General features: G+C 44.9%; 1 pseudogene; it reads left to right on the top strand.

Annotated features, from left to right (window-relative positions):
• LOC119462355 (glutamate receptor ionotropic, kainate 2-like) overlaps positions 1–23120 on the top strand; it is a 109718-nt pseudogene that overhangs the window by 47250 nt on the left and 39348 nt on the right.

Below are 23120 nucleotides of genomic sequence, written 5' to 3'. Positions count from 1 at the left end.
CGCTGTTGGAGTCCCTCTGAGTCGCAGGTCTAGATGTTGAGTCAATTTGTGGACATCTAGGAATGTGTTTAATGTCAGCTACCAGCAGTGGCCATAGTGCAGGCAGAGCTGTTGCGATGGAGCAGTTCAGCTCTCCTGTGCCTGAGGAAGGGATAGAGGGATTTTTGAGCGAAATAAAAAGTGCGGATAAGAGAGTACGTCGGTGCATTTTCAGTAAGTATGGAGTCCGTTGGGGTATTCACCCCAAGTGTGCCACCGGGTCACACAAACACAACACAACACTACAATACAGTAGAATACGACACAATACAATGCAATTCAACATAATACAAATACATCAGGCACATCTTACCATCTCGATCACAATCACACACTACAGAGGACGTTGCACTAATCCTCCAGGCACAAACACTTACACTACCCAACGATGGTACCCAACGACACATTAAGAACAGACGTGCACTGCACAGGCAGGGACTATACGGAGATCACGGAAAGGAAAAGATTATGCGAAACACACCGCATAGAGAGCACAAACCACTTAGTTTGTGGTTTGAGCACAAACCACTGGGCCACTTAGTTCTTAACATGTCCTACATGATAACAGATCAGTCTTTCGCGTGCACAAGAAGAAATCAATAAAATGTGCACAATGTGATATGAAAGCATTTATTCTACGACTGACATGTGCGTGCGCCGTTAGTCTCAAGGTGGTCTCAACGATGGCGTGCTCGAGTTGGTACATGATCAACTATGACAAAACTAGGGACGAAAGCACACGCACGACAACAAGCAGTAGACAGAACTAATGCTGCTGCTTTATTATATATCGCTTTTGTAACCAATATATTTACTAGTAGTTGATTTATTGATTTTGTGCTGTTATCACGAATATTCGTACCTCATGATCCACGTGGCCACACGTATGATTGCCAACTGCCTGCAGCCCAAATTTTGCGCAAAATAATTTCGCTTTGGCTTAACCGTGCCACCTACTGCTTGCATCGTTCTGGTGTTATCCACTGGGCGCGGGGATAATCAGTTGAAACCAATGGATCAAGTAAAATAAATCTTAAGAGCTAATATTTTGATCACACAATTTCTCTGCAACTATGCAACTATCTCAGCTTCTGGTTCCAAGCGGAATCGACGTGTCCGCCGTGTGCTGTCTGCTGCTACAGTGAAAAGCGCTTAAAAATGGGGACAATATGGAGGACATGACACAAAGTCCCTGCCTTTTCAAGTGCATTATAAATGCTACAGTGTTTTACCAACAAGAGCGAACTTCATCCTTTGTCAAGTACTGCTGCTAGCAACCTTACTGCTTGCTGCGTGCAATTGGGGATGCGCATGCAGTGAAAGCGAAATTTCGGGAAGCGGTAACCGTGGATCCAACAGGGACACATCAAAGATTGGCGTTACTTAGCAAAGGCGACGTTCGCGCATGGATCGAAGGGCTTTAGACGAGGCCAGATGCGCTGTGAGTTCATACGCTGTATGTTTGAGAGCGCTGCGATTGCGGCATCAAGCGGGCATGTCACGTGCTCTTTTTTTTCATTTCGCGGTCTTTACCGGACGCAGGAGAATCCTAACACCACATGTGGGAAGTTAGAGGCTCTTGAGGTAGTTGCTTCCTCGAACACTCTACAACATCCTCATTTGAAGTTTGCTCCGTATTTCATACATACGAAATTTGTAAATCATTCTTGACTAATTGTAAAATTAGTAAAATGAATTGACATCGCGTCCAGTAACCAGTGTATATAGTGTCCGTACACAGTTTTAAAAAGAGACTACGCAGATAAAAAATTTTACATTTAAAATTTTCTACTCGCTTTCCAGAGAAACCGCTGCACTTTTAGACCCCTCAAATGGTAGGTTTTCTCTTGCGCTATAAAATAGAAGGTCATTGAAAAACGATAGAAAGTCCTTTTAAACCATGGCTGATGTTATCTAGGGCACTCTGTGTATCTTTCCCATACTAGCTGGGCCAACATTCAGAGCTTCCGGTGAAAGCCCACACTATGTGGTGTGTTGTGTGACTCCTCAGCCTATATCAAGCTAGAAGACGACAAATTTAAGTTCTTAACATTGTAATAGCAATTATTGTAATATTGTAATAGCAATTTGTTGCTTCAGCTTTGGCCATCTGCGAAATTAAAACGCTAAATCAGCAACATTGCAAGCAGTAACTTGTACTGAGCGTTCGCGAATGCTGCGTAATCAGCGAGTGCCATTACCGTGCTGAAGCCCATGCCCTATATCCTCAGAACGCATGATACAAAAGAACGCATGCATGCTACGTTTAAACAACCCAATGGACTTTTCCAGAAATACTGGCGCACCGTTAGCGGTGGCCGCAAGGCATTATGGGAAGTTGCAAAGCCGGTCACCGTAGGTTGCCGGAGACTAGTCTGTTCACATTGCCAGCATCGTGCCAGCAGCTCGCGGTCCGGCGCTCCTTTCTCCCACAATGCCTCGCGTCTAACCACCAGCGGAAAGAGCGCTTGCAGCGGCCGCCGCTGACGGTTCGCGCGCATTTCTGGAATCGCCTATTGTGTAGCATGTGACGCCTCCAAAATATAATAATGAAAACATGCACTTACGGAAGATTTGTATAATAAAATTCGTACAACATTTGCCGAAAACAAGCTTCAGCTCTCTGTTGAGCTACCAAATGTACTTCACGTCCTGTCTCCCATAATCGTTTGGTGTAAAAACAAGGCTGCCACACTTTTTCTCTATATTTTTGAAAATTAACTTGTTCCTGTTACACAAACGAAGTGCAAACTTCTGCGGGAGAATTGCTGTGCACGCGTAAAATGTATGAGCAGTGCAGCAGCACCTTTGACTCAGCTCGCTGTCCTTGGTTGTGCGCACACTTTCACTGCAACTGAACGTAAATAAATAAAGAAATAGTTGAGAAATTATACTGTTACGTTCATACTGAGTGTATGAAACAATTAAACGTTCCTTACCTCATTGCAACAAGGACAATTTTTCTCTGAGAACCTTCTCGCACAAGAAAAACAATCTTTTTATGCTGCTGACGCACCCAAAGAGCGGAGCACTTTCGGCGATATCTCCAGGCCACATTGACCTACTGTACTATACGTTTGATGTCTCAATTTTTCCAGCGCTCACTGTGCTTCGCTAAAGGACTGCGAAGACACCAATATTTGCAGAGAAATTTTGATGCTCTTTTCAAAAAACTCTCCGGACACTCACCAACTCTGCCCACTTTCGACGTATCCGTATTATTGTTGAGCGCACGGGTAGGCAGAAAGTAACACATTTGATTTCTTTTTGACGCTAGACTTGGTTAAATTGTTCGAACGAAGTACCACATTAAAAAGAGGACAAATGAAATATTGTAACGCTGTGTGAAATCACATCATACCAGGCCACGTGTACTCCAAAACACGAGCGAATGGTTTCAAATGGTGTTTTCCTAGCGCCGTTCAAAATGAGAGTAATAGCGCGTGCGCGGACGCGCGAATACCTACACATCAACGAAACCGTTCGCCGACTGAGCGAAGATTGAGAACTGTTTCTGCTCGCAAGCCGTCGGCAGCAGCTGCTGCTGCTTGGCTGTGAGTCCGGAGAGTGAAAACTGGGACCGGATTGACGGCAGAAGCTGATGGCCTTTATCGACTTCGTGTCTTTATAGCATGGAATTATGAAGGAGGGACAAGTGAACAAATAAACGAGGATTCAAGTCGTGCCTGAAGTCTCTTTAAATCACGCATTCTAAAATGTAAACATACGAACTTTCTAAAGATATTTCCGCTTGGCCCGAGCTTGTATACAATAAATTCATCTTCATACATGTTCAGTGTTCGGAGCAAGGAAGAAAGAAATGGGTAGCCTTTTGCCGAGATCGCATTTATATAAACAACGGCAGGCAGTGTACCCAGCTTCCGAAGGCTGAAAAACGCTTTAGTGTAGGAATACTTGAGATTGAGTACATACCTGCATGTAGTATTTCGGAAGTTGGCGAACTTTTTAATGTGAGCTTTGTCAGATAAGAACCATAGTTATTACAAACGTTCCGGCTCTTTATTCCTGTCTTAAATTTTAAAGTGAGCAAAACGAAGATAAACGACAATCAACAATTTTCAACCTGCTCTATACCATCCTGCTTGAAACTACTCAACCTGTAAAACCAGTGCTTCTGAAAAAAAAAGCTACAACCTATTGCGCCGCTTTGAGTTGGTTTCGTGCCTAGAATAATACGCGGAATCGTTACGCTTAGAGCACTTAAAGAGGGCACCCACATTGTCGCTATCACTAGCTAGCACTAAGATTTGAAGCAGACACAGATGCAGCAACGTACTATTGCAGCAGCTTATTTAACAAAGCAATCAGATAGACAGGTCGATAGACTGTATAGCCACATTAGTGGCTATACAGGTCAAAATCTGGATGTTTAACGAAACTTGCACTCACTTCTATGAAAGCCGCCCATCGCTCTGGTTTCCCGATTTCCTAGGCGGGCGATCTATTTCGCTCTCATTTTCCAGTGTTTCTGACGTCGGGACTCCTATTTTTTATTGCAATAGCAATTATAGGGACACTGCAGGCGCATTCCCACCGTCGGCGTCGCCGTGACGTTCCGTGTAAGGTCCAAGCGCGATGGCCTTGCAACCGCGCGCCGTGTGCTGTAGGTGCGAGCGCAAGCGTGCGAGGGTGCGCCGATGAGGATGGTGGGTAGATCTCGAGTGCACAAGAAACGAAGGCGTGGACGATACGCCCCGTCATGGTGGAAGAATATGAGAGGTGTTTGAACTGCGCGGCGGCGCCGTGGAGAGAGCGTCTCTGCAAATTGTTATAGTTTCTGCTGCTCAGGCCGTAGATGACGCTAGTAGTTAGGGGCTCACGCAAAAAAAAGAAAAAAAGGAATAGATTGATATGACCGCATCCGTTACAGGCGTAGCTAGCGCTACAGGGTCGATAGACAAGTTTTGATAAAGAGAAAAAAGATTAAGGAGATGTATACAAAAATGCTCGAATGAAAAGCATGTATAGCATACCTGAATAACTCAAGCAAGCTAGGTGACTATTTGTCACTGCCCCGTTTCAAAGGGAATGCCGATAAATCATCATCTTCATCATTATCACCACGGGCGCGGGGGGGGGGGGGGGGAGGGCATCATTTATACTGAGCTAATGGGAAAATGAGAGCGCGTGGTCATTTTCGCTTGCTTGCCCAGCATGGTGTCGATTTATTTAACGCCTTAGAAAAAGTATTCAAGCTATTAGAGCAGGAAGTATTAGGAGTGAGAATCAGCGGCGAATATCTCAGCTACCTTCCATTAGCAGATGACATTGTCCTATTCAGCAACAATGGTCGAATTACAACAAATGATTGAGGACCTTAACCGCGAAAGTGTAAGAGTGGGGTTGAAGAATAATATGCAGAAGACAAAGATCATGCTAAATAGCCGGGCAAGGGAACAAAAATTCAGGATCGCCAGTCAGCCTGTAGAGTCTGTAAAGGAGTATGTTTATCTAGGTCAATTACTCATAGGGGACCCTGACCATGGGAAGGAAACTTACAGAAGAATAAAAGTGGGTTGAAGTGCAAACGACAGGCATTGCCAAATCCTGACTGGGAGCTTACCACTGTCGTTGAAAAGAAAGGTGTACAACCATTGCATACTACCGGTGCTAACACATGGTGCAGAAACTTGGAGGTTAACAAAGAATCTCGAGAACAAGTTAAAGACCGCATAAAGAGCAATGCAACGAAAAATGCTAGGCCTAATGTTAAGAGACAGGAAAATAGCGGTGTGGATCAGAGAGCAAGCGGGTATAGCCGATATTCTTATTGACATTAGGAGAAAAAAAATGGAGCTAGGGAAGGCCATGTACTCGTATACCAAGATTGGATACTAAGAGAAGGAAAGCGGAGTCGAGGACGGCAGAAAACTAGGTGGGTTGATGAAGTTAGGAAATTTGCAGGCGCAAGTTGAAATTGGCTAGCGCAAACCAGGGGTAATTCGAGATCGCAGGGAGAGGCCTTCGTGCCGCAGCGGACATAAATATAGGCTGATGATGATGATTTAGCACCTAATGGGGATTAAGTCTTTGCCTGCGTTTTAATATGGGGGGCAGGTCATCCAAATAACAGTCGATGATCCACTCAACAGTGCGTGTGCTCCCGAGGAACACAGATGGTCTGCTAAAAACACTTCGAACACCAAGGCGTGTGTAATGAATTAACAGTGCAGCACAATCTAGTATACTGTTACAATATTTAAAGCTGTTGTCCTATGTTTTATCGCACCAAATAAGTGCTCTTTTTGTACATAATCCACAGCTCTTTCTGTAGTGTCCGCACGCTGGGTGCATCTGCAAACAATCATGTTACGTCTATTCTATAAACACCGGTGCTCTCATTAGTCACCCCTAAACAATAATGGGATGTAATAGTTCAGGTCGTCACATGGAAGCACCTAAATTCAAGTCGAACACTATTGATACTACTTCTGCTATCGTGAATACACACTCTTTGGCAAGTATGAGCAATATAAGAATTACCTGGCTAATTTCATTGCAAAGTGTGAGCAACTTCGTAACGACAGGCTTACATTCTTAGTAACTGCGTGAGTAACCATGCATGATTGCATCTACGTGTTACACTGATATGTGCAAGTATCTCTTTTTACGCGGTTCCCCGCACTGTCATTTCACTAACGGTCTAGCATAGGCGTTTTAGCTATTTCGAATTTGTGCTTCGAGCTTCATTTCGCGGTTGTCGCTTTCACATGAGGGGCTAACTTAGCGTAGTACAATCCCTCGAGTGGAGCAGCCGCCTGGATGCCTACATGTGTTACAGTGAAGCTGTCTATGGCCAGGGTTCTATGCATTGTTCCTGTCCGTCAGCAGAACTGCGTGTGCAAAAACTCAGCTCCCGAATTCGATGCAAAATCGCTTCATTATACACAAAAGCTTATACGTCTCAACACTGGGATATACATTTTCAGTAGATTAGCTATCTATAGGCACCATTTTCAAGATCAGTAGACTCTCAGGTATAGATAATAAGGATTTCTCCAAGATTTGCCGCTCTGCGACCTGCATAGGCCACGTGTACGCTCTCCCCGCCATCTCTTTGTCCTTGTTCCAAGCGCTTGCATGCCTAGTCTCCTTCCGCTCTCCCAGCGTGGCCGTCCTGCCACGTGTGTGTACTTTCCGCCGGGTGGCGCTCCCTTCGTGCGTGTCTAGTTTCCTGCGGGCAAATCTATCGCCGCCGATCAAGACCGCCGATTAAAATAAAAGTGTGTGTGCGTGTCTGTCTTCGGAATGACCACCGTCGCCGCTCAAGATAAATAAAAATTGTTCATACCTTTCATTTAAATTCTGTGTCACCTATATGCCGTGTGCTAAACTGCATCACTGGTAATCCACCTTCACAGCAGTGGAATGGCGTGTGATTTTCTTGTTTTTTATGTTCTTGCGCCTGTTTAAACGTGCCTACACTCGCTTCAACGTATTTGTCAGCGTAATGCAGTGCATACCCAGTACTCTGAAAAAGAAGGAAACAAATGCAGGAAAGTAAGCTTCGGAACTGCGTTTTATCATTTGTAATACTTGGCCGGGCTTTCCTAATGCACACATGCAGAGCCGGCGGGACCCACACGGATGGCCCTCGCTCTCCCGCGCCATCCGTCCTAGACAGCGCGCAACGTTAGCAATTCTTTCCTCTCGCTTGCTGGTCAGTTCATACACATCTCATATTGTTCGACCCAGTACAGGTATAGCTAGGGGGCGTTCTACACTTGCGACGACTGCGTATGGCACTATATTTAGCGCGGCCATGCGGGCCCTATCTTGAAAGCAATCTGCGGTGAGTACAGAGTCTAGGCGCACCAAGGCAACCGAGGGCTGACGGTTTCGTGGGCGCTTTGTTCGCGCCGCTCAGCTGACATAGTTCAAGCTGAAGCGAGAGGCAGCAAGAATGGCAATTCGCTCGCTGTTGCCGCCGCTCTTGCTCACGCCAGCGTTTTGACAGCGAGTGCCCGCGGATATCGAGTTAGATGTGTTCCAGTTTGCCTGGGCGCGCGTGGCACCCTGCTTGTTATTTAGGCAGTAAGCTAATGTTTACAAGTTTACACGGCCGATAAAACTACTGTCCTTGCTTCGTAAAGATCTCTAAACCTTTTTAATGGAACGGATGCTTTGCCTTTCGGGCGAAACTGCGGCACTTTTTTCAAGATTACTGAGAACGGACTATTCTGCTTACAATATTTTCACGCGCGTTTGGAAGTAACCACTGCTGTTATAAAGATTTCAAAGGATAAGCATTTCCTTGCGCCGTGAAATCTTGGTCCGCGAACATCGCTTGTCGGTCCGGGGGGGGCGAGATTAGGAGTGCGTTGCAACACTTTATATTGACATTTATACTGTGTGTTAGCGCTTTTTCCCGTCGAAAACTGGCTACGCCGGTACACCATAATCCCCAGTGGATACAACCAGGTACCCAGCTTTCCTGTTTCACTAACATTTGCTTTTATAAGACTGTCCTGTCGCATTGTAAAGGACTTTGTTTTTTTTTCGTCTTGTGTGACTCACCTAGTTTGTAACTTCTCACCAAACCACGCCGAACCTTGGAGCCAGAATTTTCATGCCACTGCATATATCTATGTTGCTTTATTACATTGCTGTTGTCACTTGGACGTACCCGCTCTATTTCCTCTTTTCCGTTACATTGCTTTCATCAGGTGTGGAGACGCTTTGAACTTAGAGTACTTCTTGTCATTCTTGCCGTGTATATACGGAATAAGGAAATGGTCGTGTAAATAAACGTTACTTCTAAACAAGCAATAAACAGGGATGTTAGGTTGTTGGATAAATATATTAAAGTTCAGAAATCCCGAAATATGTCCATTTAGCATTTGGTGGAGGCATGGTAAGTCAGAAATAACTGAAAAAAAAATGTGGTTGATCCCTCTTATATAGGAATCGGTATAGAACACGAAAGTGAAACGTGTCTTCACAGAAGTAGTGTAATGTTTATTGCACATTGATATATAATGTCTATTGGTGTTTTGTGGCTAAAGCGCCCTTAGGCGTTGATGCACCCACGCTGACGCCTGGTGGCACGTCTCCTCCATCACGACTACCAACGTCGATGACCATGAGCAACCGTCGTGCATATGGAAACTGCACTACGCTGCACACGCTAGCACAACGCGAAAGACGAAGCACGTAACTGACACACTAATACAACGCGCAAGACAAAGCACGTAACTGAATCGTCACCGAGTCAAATCAGCGCGTACAGCGCGTCGTAATTGCAGCCTCCGCGATCAACTTCAGAAACATTTTCAGAGCTAATTGCGGAGGCCACGCTCCGCTGTGCTGAGTACGGTGAACGCCACCTAGGTGGCGTTGGTAGTGCTTCTTGATGCCAGCGTCCCTTCGAATGCTGGCATCGAGGCGTCGTAGTACTGAGACCACCGAAGCGTTCACTGTCGGTGCGCGTTAAGGCCGGAATACATGGAGCGAATAACCGGCGTCCGAGCGAAGAACTTCGTCGGGCGGCGAACGTCCGACGGCCGGCGTCAAGAAATTTGCCGTCCGCAGCCGATCTGCCTGTCCAAACATTTTCGTCGGGCGAACGCCGCCGCCGGAAGCGTCTAGCGCGCAGCGGTGGACGACAGCCAATCAGGAGGCACTAGTTCCGGTCGCAATGCATGCTGGTGTTTCGCGCGCGCGCGCCTTTTCGCGTCGTCTGCAATCGCGTTGGTGTTGCCGTGTCTGCATGTCTCTGCACCGATTGAGTAGTTCCTAGTATGATCTCTCAGGAATCGCGTTGTATTTGTACATCCCATATCCGCTGATCTGCGAGGAAACAGACAAGCAGTGCAAGCTCTCTACAACAACCTTCAACAGAAATCTTCTGATCTCAGAGGCCACATGCTGTCGTCATGCCTATCTCCCGACTTCCCCGATAGATGGCGTTGGCATCGGATATTTCTTTCGCTAGGCTTAGACGCGTTCGAAACGAGAAGCGATCTCGAAAACTACTCAAGGTTATCCATAATACTCTGTCGTCGAAGCGGCCTGAGACTAAGCGAAAGCCGTTTACGCAGTCATTTGCTTCCAACTAAGTGAATTCTACAAGGACAACGCCAAATTCAGTTCGAAGCGGGCGGCCGGGACCGCCGCCAACACGGCGGCCAACGCGCGGCGGCGTTCGCCGCATGTATTGCAACACAGCAAACATCCTGCGTCGTGTCGCCGCGTCGTTACTTGACGCGTGAAGTTCGTCGAGAAAGTTCGCTCCATGTATCCCGGGCTTTAGTGTCATAATGCAGTACTTCTCTTTTCTGCTCATAGGCGGCGGCACCGCCCCGAGCAAGAGCGCGGGTACACGGAGGAGTGTTAGATATATAAGGCGCGTCTGTGTAGCTCTCTGCGAATGCGTTTGTGGCGCAATGGGTTAAACGCTCGGCGATCTATCGTCGCGGACCGAGAGGTCGTGGGTTCGATTCCCAAATTTTGCATGTTTGTGGAACTTTTTCTTCTGGTTTCTTTCTTTGTATTATGTTCTATGACGTATTTCCGTGACGGAAATACGTCAGTGAAGTCTTGGTGGACCCCGGAATAAAACACTTTCGTGTTAAAAAAATCTCTTGGCACCTCTCGTTTCGTCATTAGAGTTGCACAGAGTCTACAATGGACTAGTTAGGAGTTCTTCATTTAGCAAAGAATAAGTTGCTCATTAAATGTGACGCAATGACTCACCTGAACAGGTTTTGAGAAATTTTGCGAGGACTGCCCGAACATGCGAACGCACTTTGGAAGTGATGTCATCATATTGACGTACCGGTACTTATTGGAAATTCGAAGGAAAGGAAATTAAAAAAAAGGAAACAAGATCGGTCGTTTATTTGCTTCGCAGTGAAATAAATATTTTATTGCGATAGCAATTATATGGACACTCAAAAGCAGATTTCTGCCGTCGGCGTCGCCGTCGCCGTCGGCGTCGCCGTCGCCGTCGCCGTCGCCGTGAGGTTCCGTATGACGTCATTTGGAGATGAAATCGTCGCCGCGCGCCGAACGCTGTATGTGCGAGTGAAAGGGCGCGAGGGGCGCGTCTTTCACGGGGAGTGAACGCACGGCGGAGAACAAACGCGCGTTCTGCGCCGTGCTCGCTTAAGGGCTGCAGAAGTAGGCGTCTCTTTTCTCCTTTACAATCACCATATATGTAGAGCAAACGCGCCTTCTTCGGACGCGCGAGAGGCCGTGGGGGAGGGGGAGGGAAGGGAGGCGACGTTTAGCTGCGGCACCAAGTGCCTATTTATATCAGAGGCTCCAGCAACAGTCACCAACGCCGCACGCATTTTGAGCTAACGCGGGCAAAACGCCGATGGCGTCGACAACAGTTCTGCGTGTTGTTGCTACCAAAGCCGCTCACCTTACTTCGTATGACATTGCTGTGTTGCTATCGCATTCATTGCTTCGCCCTTAGGGCGAAACTGTGACATTTTTTTTGAATTGGGCAACTTCTTCAGGTTAAATAAAAGCTATCATGTGCCGGAAAAATACTTCGCCTGTGCTAACGCAGTGTAATGTTCTGTTTAGTGTGTCTTTCAGCACGTAGATATACTAGCACATAATAATATTTTGTCAAATATTTGTGAACCTGAATCACCACTTATTATTCTATCTTCTACGGTGTCACATTTTTTTTGCAATGTACATTGTCGTCACGTTCTTGTAAACAAAGATATCTGCGTGTGGTAACTATAAGCAAATTTTAAATGCTTTTTTCCTTCCCGTGACAAACAATGACGCTGTTTTTTTCGTGAACAGGTGTCGTGTATGATCATGCGGGCTCATCCGAGGAAGAGAAGATGCTGTGGCAAGCGCTCGACCGAGCCAACCTAAACGCGAGCGACGACGGAGAGGCGCTGACGGCAATGGGCGGCGGCCCAGGCACCCATGAGGCGGCACCTACTTCAAGCAGGGCACCGCACCTCAGTCTGGCCATTGAAAGGTTGGATCCGGAAGACACCTTCCGATCGGCAAAGAAAGGTGACTGCCACCATTACACTACGCTCGCTACTTTATATTTGCCATTGTTTAAAAATACGCGTAGAACGAGGGACAACGCGAAGCCGGTGAGCAGGACGCATGGGAGGGTGTCGTGTCTTCGTTCTTCGCCCTGTCAATTGTTCGACGAGCCTTTTGAAAAATCAGCAGTACCAAGTCACCACGTTTTCTGCCGTTCTAAACTTTATATTTTCTTTAGGCATAATTTGCCGGATGTCTTGTACTTACTCGAGCTGTATTATATATAGATCATTTATCAAGTGAGGTAAATTATAAGGTTATTTAGTTACTCAAAGTTCTTCAGATATCGCTCTACAGCATGCCAGTGTCGGCGGGGTTTCGCGGCCACTTATGTTCACGTTCTTTTCTTCAGTTCTCATCGACAGTTTTTACTTTGGAACACTTGTTCGCACGTATTTCGTGGAAAATGAACATATCCGCTGTGGAAAAATAAATCGCAAGTTGAAAATAACAAACTGTCTATAGAGTCGCGAAACTTACGCTTAGCTATGAAGTGATTACAAAATACACTATAATATTTGCTCGTGTAATTCGTTGACGGTTTCAACATGCTACGCCTTTTTATACAATCAGAAGTATATCTAAATATCTAAACAGGGAAAGAAAGCAATCGTGCCCCTTCAGCTTGATTATGTGAAACGCACGGGCTTCTGTAAAGACACATCACAATTAATGATTCGGTAATTAACTAAAGCATCATAATAAATTACCTCAAATATGCTCCGAGGCATATCTTTCAATTTCTAAATTTGGGTTTCAAGATGTCTATGCATAAATAGAGTCCACCCTTCACTTCCATACAACAGCAAATAAACAAAGTAATTTTTCGGGAAAGATGCAACTGCAGATTAAAATATTTACGTATGAAGCAACAATTTCAATGCGCGTGCGCATAAGTTTCATAAATTTCTGACGAACTACCATAATTGGCTTGCTTGCCATGCCGAATTTTTCCCTCGATGCATCTTGACCTATGAAGTGTTTATTGTGCAAATAATGTACGGGGGGTTAGATTGTGGAACATATATACGCTGGGGCTGTCAATGCTGCATTACTTGTCTATAGTTCAAAGTTTGGCCCAAAGAAATGAAGCTATAGCTGCAGGAAACTTGCAAGGTCGAGGAAAAAAAAAGAAAATAATGAAATTTGGGATCCGTGCGCATCTGCAGCATTGTGTAAATGGCCATTGCTTTTGCGAATCAAAGATCACATTTTTTTGTCACAAATATCCAATTTCCTGGCGCCATTTGGCAGAGGTTCCCTTCTAAGAGAAAACTTTATGAATGATATGGCCGTTGGAATACGATATGTGATTAGTATTGCAACAAATAAAAAAAGAATTTCAGCGTACTGTTCGCGCCAATTAACGCAACACGCCAGTGGTTTCACAGGGTGCTCTTTCTGCTTCTTACTAAATTGTTGCCGACAGCTTTACGCTCTGCCCAAATACCGCTTCATTTTTACCTTGTGCTGTAATATGGCGCACGAACACAACGAGAGTCAGTTGGGCCGCAGTCATTGACGTGACTTTAACAGTCAGCAACAAAATCAATCAAAATGTTAGAACTTTACTCTAATCAAATATAATCTCTTGCCGGGCAGGTTTAATAACTTCGCATTCTCAGACTATCGACCGCTACGCAGAAAATGCGGGACGTTGGAACAATATTTACCCTTTTGTTAAAACAGCAAGCTCTCCCTTTTAAGGACATCTGAGCGTCGAGAGAGGTTTCTGGTTTGCTCCTCAGAAACCGAAGAGGCCCCTGACTTCGAACGGAAGAAAACGCCGCTACTAGACGTAATCTGAGACACGCCAGCTCTTGCGACACGGTTTATTGCAAGAGATAGTGTTCGAACTTTATTCTAATCAAATATAATCTCTTGCCGGGCAGGTTTAATAACTTCGCATTCTCAGACTATCAACCGCTACGCAGAAAATGCGGGACGTTGGAACAATATTTACCCTTTTGTTTAAACAGCAAGCTCTCCCTTTTAAGGACATCTGAGCGTCGAGAGAGGTTCCTGGTTTGTTCCTAAGAAACCTAAGAGGGCCCCTGACTTCGAACGAAAGAAAACGCCGCTACTAGACGTAATCTGAGACACGTCAGCTCTTGCGACACGGTTTATTGCAAGAGATAGTTGTTTGGAGAAGTCAAGTGGTCGCTAAAGGAATGTTTCGTTTAGTTGTTTTTGTTTATCTGTCAACCATGGCCCTTCCTATTAGTTTCCATGGACGCGCGATGCTTAGGGTGTCTTTCGGCCGAGTGCTTAGCAGAGCGTAAGTGATACAAGAGGGCAGTTGCGCGAGCACTACTCGAAACAGTTCCACTCGGATGCTCTGACCTGACAGGGAGGGAGAGCGCTGAGGGTGGGAAGGCGCTGTAGCACCTGACACCCCTGTCTCTTCGAGAGCGTGTTCTGTGCCAGATGCCGACAAGTCTGTTTCCTCCGTGGAACACGTAGAGTGTCTCTGCTATAAGTATCCGCTAGAAGGTCTCCGGGTAACAGAGACCTGGGGACAGCACCGGAAATCTGATACAGTTCTCTCACTGGAATTTGCAAGTGTTGCTACCGTTTTTTTATTGACCTCTGGAAAAGCAAGCTAAAAAATAATAACGGAAGAACATTGCAGTCCCATTGACATTGAATGCTAAAGTAGGACATACATGAGCATATAAGTGAGTTTAGCTCAGTCTGAGCAAAGTAGGATTCGGTTGAGTTGCGATCCGCCCCCCTCCACCAATAGAGTTTCTTACAAAACATTACTTCAGGTAACTATTAGGTTAGCGTCTACAGGATTTGGAAGCTTGGAAGATTAGCCAATAGGATAATGGCAGGCCGTGCATAACTTTGCTTAAGGATTGTTTATCTGCAAAGACCTTCTAAATTCGGCAAATTATTTATTTTCAACAAAATGTCGCGGCTATAAATGCAGGAATTCGCAATAATTTCGCACATGCGCGTATATCTATGATCCTGCCGTATTTAGAAGCATGTGATTGCTCGGAAACGTTGCAAGATTAAGCAGAAAAATTAACTCCAAAGAACGTCTTAAGCGACAAGCAGGAAGATTAGATAAATCAATTTACTAACCATCGCTTTCTTAGGAATTGAACGATCGCACCGCTAGAGTTTTGTGCAGTAATTTTAGTACGAAACTCAGAGCTGCGCATGAGGGACAGAAATGAATATCCGTCACGAAAAAAAAAAACTATTTGTGAATATTTACTTAAGGGTTAAATTAAGACATTTCGTTCCTGTTCTGGCGAAGAAAAAGAACGGAAGTAGCTTTGAATTCGAAGTTGTATGATGCGCTGTAAGCTCTGCCTACCAGCCAAATATTCCCCTGTAATATAAAAAGGCGTTCTTTAGATCATACAGAATATTGAAAAATCGCCAATGGCAGATAGCGGAATTTCAGTCCTTGCGCAAGATTGCTCCACGTGGCTAACGTTACCCGCATTAGAAATGAAATTGCATAAATGAATAAGTAACACAATTCACTAAATAACTCTAATAATTTACTACACTGAACATATTGGAAATTGTGAATTGTAGCCGGTGAGTTATAAAAGTATATGTACAGAGTAATGAATAAAAAATAATTATTGCTGTTTGCTGTACAAATTCATTCCCTACGTGTATAAGCTCATAGGTGCTGTTTATTTTTTCTCGATAATGTCAAACAGGTTGTGCATTGCTGCAATTAACTGCATAGAGATGGATAGCATTTTGTGTTTCCACGAAGCCGTAAAGCACCATTTTCCAGCTTGTCCATTTCATTGTGCTCACTGTTGACTAGGTTGCTGAGCTTGTGTGCGAAAGGATGTTTGTGCGTTTATGTTTTTATTTTCCCTTCTTCTCCAGTCCATGGTGATATTCAAAGCCTACAACTACGTGCCATGCCTTTCACTCAGCTGTCTTCTCCAGTTATCATTTAAGGTTATCGTTCCAGGGTGCGAATATTTTGGCGTATGGGTTTATGTACAGAATTTTTTTTCTCATACACCCGTTGAATAAGCAAGATGTGTGCACGATGGGTGGGATATGAGATGCGAATGGGACATAACGCGCCAATGTATGTTCAAGAGGTCATAAGCCCAGTCTAACGATCTGACATATTCTCGCGCCAATTTCCGAGCAGTTTTGCTCACGGGATCGAAACTATCATGTCTTTGCGTTCACTGCTGTATATACGAAAAACACGCAACCGTGTCCGTGTCATTTACTCGCAACCACGAGGAACAATTACGATGCTCTCGTTTCCATGAGCAGCACAGATATAATGCATTGTTTGTTTATCCGAATTGTAATTTCGCAAGCAACGTGGCCTTTAGATAGACGCTGCTGTGCGCATTATTATCGCGTTCGGCTTAATGTAGCATTCACTAAAATCCCCCATATAAAGGTCCGCAGTTCATTCGGCAGTCCAAAGAGCCACACGTGCAGATTTCGCGAGGACTTAGTCAAATATTCTGGACTTGATCCTTAGGGCAGTAGCGCTGATCCGCTTAACTTTTGGGTAAGAAAATAGAGTTGGCCGAGGAATGATGCGACGCTTAGAGGAAAATTAAAAACAAACATTTGTGTACCAGTAAATATGCCCTTCCAACATGCCAAAGCGGATGTAGAGAACGAGAATATGAGCCCGTGTAACAATGGAAATCTTTGCGCCTATCTATACAGAGGAATAAACGACATAACAAAAGATTAGCGTCTGTTCGCTCGTCCGTGAGATTGCAGTTTCGCATTTCATTCTACGCAAGGGCGAATGTCAAAACGAACAATGATTACAAGCGGCTGCACTCAATGAAATCAAAGCGACGACATGTTGCATTGCGGCCCTTTCATCGGTCTTTCTTGACGCGTTCACGTAAGCTTAAACGTATAAAAAGCGATACTATCTATGAAAAACAGCTTGAGTGGTACCTGATATACATATATGATTATGTGTACTTTGTGACAAAATTTTCAACAGCAAAAAAAAAAAAAATGTTGGACACCACAGGTACTAGATGTAGTTGGTTTCAAATGAATGAAATTTTACGGCCAGTTTTGCGTAACGCTTTTGACGGCACACATCGCCGATGGTATGTCATATATAGTATGCGATAAAGCAGTTTCATTACTAAGGATGAGCCATGTTTGCGGAGGCAAAGTACCATACAAATGTGGAAGGCGAGGCCTTATATTAACAATGATCGTCTTGAGCGTGAGTACCTTTAGTGCAGCCACATACCTCTGGCGAAAACATTCACCGTGTGCAGACTCCGCTTCTTGCTACCATTCTCTCTTATCACATCCCAGCGCCTTACCGCGCATCTCCGCGAGTGTTTACTGCCACGCCATAAACAATCTCTACTACGCTCGCTCTATTGTCATTAAAATGTTTGTCAAAATGAGTGCTTTTTGTTGTTGGCTAACAAAATCACTTAGAACGTATTTTTAATTATGTATTCCTTTCTGACTTTCTCCTTTTAGCACTCACTTCCGGCATGACGGAAGCAATAACTTTGATCTCATCCTGGACCATGGTAAATGCAACATTAAAAACAGTTTCTAGAACAAAAGATTGACTCGGACGGGAGAAAAGAACACACACGAGATGCGTCTTTACTGTCAATTGAACATTCAATATTAGCAGCAAAGCGAAAAAAAAGCAGTGCTAAATTTCTCGCTTGTCCCACCAATAGTCCATTCCTGAAGCTGACAGATTTCTTTTTGATAATGAAGCCTTTTCCTGTGCCTTTTTTAGTTTACAAAACTGACGTTGCACTGATATACGACAGCGATCTCTCTTATACTTTTAATTGTTAGCTGAGAAGTATCTCACGTGTCTTCGTCCCAGCAGTCCATGCCAGAGTTTTCTGCTGGAAACATTTTTGCAATAACGTCGTAGTTAAGAGATTTTTCATAAGACTGAAAATGTGGCAGCAGTGAAATATTATTATTACTATAGGATGTTTTAATTCCTCTGTTTTGCAAGTACGTGATGGCATTTCTTCAGAAAATCGAAGATTCAGCTTTTCTCCATGTATGTTTTTGTTTGATTTTCTTTCTCTGCTCCCTAAAATTGAGAAACACAGAGAACAGGTGCTGTGTGGCGTGTTTTATTCCAATTTTGTACAAGTGGTAAGTTATACACAGTACTTAGACTGGGTAAGTACTGTAAGCATGTACGCTTCTTCAAGTAAGAAGGTGCTTCTTCATAAGAAGGTACTCATAAAAGCTTTAATTTTCACTGCATTCGCTGACATAATTTATTTATGTATGCTACTCTCCTGGTAAGAAGGTGCTACAGAATGCAGCGGTTACACAGCATTGTAACTAGTAAACTTTTCTAAATATTGAGAAAGTCGCAGTTTTGTTCGAAAGCCCATTCATAGACAGCGACAGTATAGCATTGCAGAATTACATGAAGTAAGTTTCACGTCGTAGACGTTCCCTTGCTAAACAAACAGGAATGGTGTCACACTTGCAGAAAGAAAAGTCAAGAGAAAGTACTCGACGACCGCGAGCACTCGCTGACATAATGCTAGCGTGATTACGAGTACCGGCAGCGAGTAGCGTGCGTGCTTGTTACAAAGCGACCGTATTATGCTGCTGCTCTCTTCACCATTTCAATTGCGCTGCATCCCCAAAACTCTCATTAGGCTACTTTGTATACACCAGGAACGCGAGAAGACAGCGCGCGTGAATTAAGCCACCAGCCATCTCGGCTCATCCTTGCGCGCTAGCCCTTCGCCCTGCCACCCTCAGGAGAAGACGTCTAACACAAAAGTGCGCCGGGTGCGAATGCGCTTGGCTGCGCGGGCTGTCACAGCACGCCTTAAGGAGTGGAAGTGTGCTCTCTTCCCCTACCTAGGTCGTACGGCAGCGAAGGGCTCTATTACGTCACCTCCATCACTGAGTGCCCAGATACACGGCCCGCATAAGAGAATGGCCTCCGAGATCGAATGGATCGTGCTGTCTTCTGCGAGCTAACCATGAATGAGGGAGCAGCGATAAATATAACAATTCCACGCGTGAAGCTGCACTGCTTCTCGGGCCGCCCTCGCACCTTGCCCTCACACCCTCAGCCACCACGCGGTCCACTCATTTTTCTCACACTTGGACTTTATTCGGCACAGCACGGCGGTCACGACGGCGACGACGAAAATGCGCCAGGAGGATTAGTATATTTTCAAACCCAATTAGATATTTCGGTTGAGGACAATGAGATTTACTGAAGAAGAAAATGGAAACGTAACGCGAAGCGCACACGTAAAGTTTAAAATTTGCAATAAAATGTTTTATAATGAATGTGCAGCAAGATATGCTCCAGGCTAGCATAAAGATCAAAGGGCTGCTATAGACAACATCCCTCTGCACTGCTTGGTGGTTTGTTGCAATGCTTTTGAACGTTGGCCTTACTGCAAATATGAACCCTCTTCTGCTTCACAATATTTTTCTCGGGACAGTGTGCAGACTCCTTGAGCGGGGCGTCCTAGTGGTGCTGGGACCTCAGCACCGAGACGCGGCATCACTGGTTGGCAGCGCTTGCACACGACACCGAGTCCCGCACGTCCACTTATCCCAGGAAGTTGGGGCTCATTCGGGCGTCCATGCGGGTTCGGCGTCCCTTAGCCTGGCACCTTCCCCCCACGAACTGGACCAAGCTCTCAGGGATTTGGTGGAAGCTCAGCGGTGGAAGGACTTGACGATTGTGTACGAAAAACCCGAAGGTGAGTGCGGCGAAGCAGGCGTTTATTATCTAGTTTAGCTGCCGGTGATTTTAGATGAAAGGACTTCGAAGCCGCTATGCTTCGAAGTCCTATGCCACATTAAAATGACCGCATAGTTTTGTAAAGGTAATAACGATCCTAATTTCCTAACTCGGCAATTTCCTCATTAAACTGTTAGCAACTACAGCTCACTTATCTATGAAGCCGCATTGTGTTTTACCCAAATAACTGTTTCCCTTCTGCGTCACATTGTTCTTTTGGGCCCATGAATTTGACGTCATTTTGACGTCGGTGACACAACCTGTAGGGCAACTTAATATCAATTTCTTTAGCAAATAATAGTTATTGTCACCTTAAAAACAAAATCTATGGCTTTCTGGGTTGCGCTAAGAGAGCGCAGAGAAAGCACCCAACTTCGTCAGCGAAGGACACGCGACGAAAAGAACACAAAAGCAACTTTTCGGTAGAGCTGTTATGAATATTGTCGCAGATGTTCTGTTCGGCAGAATTCAGTGACTTTATTCATAGCTCTGGGGCGCTATAACCTGAAGTAATTTTATTCTGAGTTCAATCGAATCTAGTGACGTCGAATTTACGTAACTGCTAAAGCAATTGCATGGGAGGTTACCCAGAATATTCTTTTAAACCCAAATAAAACGCTCTCATTGTTTATAGAGGCGAATGTCGTTTTCTTTTGAAGCGAATAGCATTTCCTACTGCGATACGTTTTCTTTATATAGTTACTTTACGTTAGCTAGCGAGAGGCGAGAAACGCAGAAGAGGAGAGTGTTTCGGTGGGGCCAAGCTATACTGTAGTGAAAGTAGATGACAGGGAGATGAGAGTGGTGCCAGCGTCTCCGATTGGTCTGCATTTCCTTGCTTTGCTTGAGGTGGCTCGCCGACGATAGCGGCGGCGTACAACACAGCGCTAAAACGCCGAGAAAACAGATGCTCGGTGAAGAAACTTTGGTCGAGCGGTACCGTATAGGCGCCGAAAGAGTTCGGCAACGTTATGCACCAATGCAAAATATTTATTATACGCAAATAAATCCATTCTCACTGGCAGCTTATAGTACATAGTGCCGGCGCGATCAATGAACAACCATCTTCTATTCCTTCCAGACCGGGGCCAGTCGCCGGCTATTAAAAAAAATCAGTTTTGTTCCGCATAAATGCATCTTTAGTGCGTACACGTAAATTTGTCGTGATACTTTTTCTCAGTTTTTTTACTTCGCGTAACGGAAGGCACACCAAGCGGGTCCCGAAAACATCTTTGCCAACCGTGGACGGCTAATGGTGACAGAGGAGTACATTCGGAAAGAAATGTATTTATTTTGTTTGGCCTTATCATGCTTAATCAGTGTGTACACGTCAGCTTCAGAGAGGAAGTTTTCGTGATTTTTGTGACGCCTTGTCATAGACAGGCGAAGTGGGCGTGGTTCTGAAAGTGTTTGAGCAACTGCGGAGAGCTAACGCACGCAATGTAATAAAACAAGATTGGAAAATGTTCCCGGTAAGGTGCCCCTGCAATTGAATCTTGGTTGTTCGCACCCTCAAATGCCACTTACAGGCCTTCATAAGCAACTCTAATAAAGTCCTAAAGCCACTAAGACACTCTCAACCGCCTAGTGCATAATCATCATCGTCATCAGCAGCAGCCTGTTTTATGTTCAGTGTAGAACCAAAGCCTATGCCAGTGACGTCCAAATACCCACAAATTGCGTCGGCCGGCATCGTGCTATGTCTGGAAATTTCATAATCCAATCAAACCGCGTTATCTGCCGTCGTCTTCGGTAGCCGCTTTCTACCTCGGAAGCCCAGTTCATTACTCTACTGGTCCATGGTTACCTTATCGAGGCCATAAACGACTTGCTGAACTCATCTCTTGCTTTAATCTCAACTGAAGCATGCCCTCTTCACAAGCCCTCTCCTGCATCAGCACCGTCATAGTCCCGGCTCCTAATGTTACGCGGACCAATTTCTATATCATAGCTCGTTGCGCCGTCCTCAACTTTGTGGCCTGTTATCCTACGAGTTGGTGTTTAATATATACGCGGTATTTTTTAATACCATACATATTTATTATTTTGGCAATCTATAAACTCTGCGAACGTGACGTTCTTGAAAGGAGCTCCCAGGCGAGGCCGACGGACTTTACGGCTAAAACGTGTGCTTCGGGTGAATAATACACAGAAAGATCACTTATGTACTTTTTTCTTGGTGCCTTGAGGACTTGCTTAAATAGAAATTCTAGAGGCAGTGACGTTTTAGTTCGCCCCCATTTTATTTTTTAATCCTAAAGATCGTTTCTTGTTCAAGATATTCAACATCGAATTTCAAAGCTGCATTGAGTCAATATGGACACCGAGTGCGTCCCGCTTCTCCATCTGATGGAAACGCCCCGTAAATAAGTGTGCGACGATATTTCAATAATGGCATCTTGCGGCAAATCCAGACACAGCACTTGCCTCAAATGCTTACCGGGCAAAGCGTGTGCTATCAGTACTAATACGCCGTGATTGGTCTAGACGTTCACTTTCAAACTGCCCTCGCATTTCCTCGTGGGGTGTTTCCTTGTGACATGATACCGGGGCTACTTTTTCTGTGCTCCCAGCACGTTTGGTACCGATATCTCCGGGTTTATTGTAGATATTTGGTGATGAATATTTCCAATCAGGTGCGACTTTACATTGTGCAAAACATTAGGCTGCAATAAAATGTGAATGCCTCCAAATTAGCAATTTAAACAACGGCTACCAAAGCACTGTCAGAAAAGTTAATTATTGATTTTTGTTTATTAGTCTTTTAACCGTTCCGTTATTAGCGCCAAAGTAAGTATTCCTTATCTAGGAACCAATGTGCATAAACGCCACGTTCTCTGCGCCAAAAGATTTGATTAAAAATTGTATAGTCTGAAAAATACTTTGTACGCTCTATTGGTAGAACGCAGTGAATGTAAACTTTACAAGGATTCCGGTAAGCTGCTGGTGGTTAGTTGGAAGGGCGTGATTTTGAACTTATTTACCGAGCATTTATCTAAGACATGCCAACTCAATCGGGCATTCCAGATGTTTTTTTTTTTGTTTTTTTTTTGTTCATCATATTCTCAGCGCTGATCCGGCTGCGTGGTCTCCTACACTTGCCTCAGCCTGACGGTCTTCCACTTCCGGTGTCGCTGCGGCTACTTCCGGACAAAACGGACCCCCGAATTGTTCTGCGGGAGATCGCTAAGGCCGGGGAGAGCAACATCGTTCTCGACGTGGCTACGCACAGGCTTGGCGATCTCTTGAAATATGTACGGGAAGCTTT

This window comes from Dermacentor silvarum, chromosome 8, assembly GCF_013339745.2.
Source record: "Dermacentor silvarum isolate Dsil-2018 chromosome 8, BIME_Dsil_1.4, whole genome shotgun sequence".
Taxonomy (NCBI): domain Eukaryota; kingdom Metazoa; phylum Arthropoda; class Arachnida; order Ixodida; family Ixodidae; genus Dermacentor; species Dermacentor silvarum.
This window is presented reverse-complemented; position numbering and strand designations above follow the sequence as displayed.